Source organism: Orycteropus afer, unplaced genomic scaffold, assembly GCF_000298275.1.
Source record: "Orycteropus afer afer isolate SDZICR_OR568_19922 unplaced genomic scaffold, OryAfe1.0 scaffold00099, whole genome shotgun sequence".
In the NCBI taxonomy this organism is placed as follows: Eukaryota; Metazoa; Chordata; class Mammalia; order Tubulidentata; family Orycteropodidae; genus Orycteropus; species Orycteropus afer.
The window spans coordinates 2,515,803-2,517,276 of NW_006921686.1; the positions used below are offsets into that span (position 1 = coordinate 2,515,803).

General features: G+C 50.6%; 1 protein-coding gene across 1 annotated transcript in view; it reads left to right on the forward strand.

The window, feature by feature from the left end:
• Positions 1 to 1,474, forward strand: part of ZC3H4 (zinc finger CCCH-type containing 4) — a 52,479-nt gene that overhangs the window by 27,306 nt on the left and 23,699 nt on the right. The window lies entirely within an intron of this gene.

The window sequence follows — 1,474 nt, forward strand, 5'->3', positions numbered from 1 at the left end:
CCTCTCACCCAAGGGCCCTTCTCGGATGGTTTTTGTGTTTAAAATAATTGAGATGTTTTTGTTCTTTATTAACGTGAGTTAAAAGCAATATAAAAGTATAATTTGACAAAATTTTCTCAATACTTTTTTTTAATAATCCATTTTTTTGTTATCACTATTGAAAACGTGCAGAACAGGACATCCCCAGTCCAGCCACTGCTGTGTGACGGTTTAGTGGCACCTATGATGTTCTGTGAGTGGCGCAGCTGTTGTCGCCCTCCGGGTGGTGGTTTTTTACTCTGACCCTGTACCCCCGCTGTTCCTGTAGAGAGGAGCAGTGTTGGGCCTCTTGTGGGGACCCGCTGTTGTCGAGGCCTCTGTTCTAGAGCACACCTCTAGCAGCCTCAGCAGTGACTGAAAATGATACTCGTGCTGAGAAAGATTCTGGGCGGCCCCCATTCAGCCCATTGGCCCCAGCGGGTGTGGAGGAACCCGCATGCACGCTCCTGGGGTGTTGGTGCCAGGCTTGAATCCTCAGTCACCAACAGTGCCTGCCCAGCCCCTGCTCTTGTGTTGATGCTGACTCGTAGCCACCACGTAGCACAGGGCAGAACTGCCCCTAGGGTTTCCGGTGCTGTCACCATGATGCAAGCGGGCTGCCTCGGCCTTCTCCTGTGGGGCAGCTGGTAGGTTCAAACCTCCTGCCTTTGGGCTGAGTGCTTAAAAGTGTACCACCAGGGCTCCTTCCCATAAAGATGACAGCCTAGGAAATCCTAAGGAACAGTCCTACAAAGTCACTGTGAGTCAGAGTAGACTTGATGGCACCCAACTACAGCAGTCTATATAATATACATTGTGTATGTGTTTATCTGTATTTAAACACATCTACATCATGTTGTTATCATGTGCCGTCAAGTCGGACCCAACTCATAGCGACCCCTCCTTGGGTTTCCGAGGCAGTATCACTATGGAAGTAGATTGCCCCATCTTCCTCTGAGGAGTGGCTGGTGGGTTTGAAACGCCAGCCTTCCGGTTAGCAGTCAAGTGCCTTAGGCACTATGCTACCAGAGCTCCCAAACATATCTACATATTTATATACACAAAAAAAATGAAACCCACCGCCTTCGAGTCAGTTCCAACGTGGCGCCCCTAGAGGACAGAGTAGAACTGCCCCATAGGGTTTCCAAGGCTACCATCTTTCCAGAAGCAGGTGGCCGTGTCTGTCTCCTGAGGAGAAGCAGGTGGGTTCAGACGACTCACCTTTCAGTTGGCATGCTGAGCACTTTAACCACTGTGCCACCAGGACTCCTTCAACACCTCCCAATACCAGAGCTTTCTCTGCAAGCAGCAGCACTGCAATACCGGGCTCCAGCCCTGCATGTACCTTTGGGTTGACTGCAACCTGCCAGTGGACGACTTTGTCACACAAAGACACTCCTGTCAAGTGAACATCTGTCCCTGCTCACCAAGTCCACTCAGACCCAGTGTCCCCCTC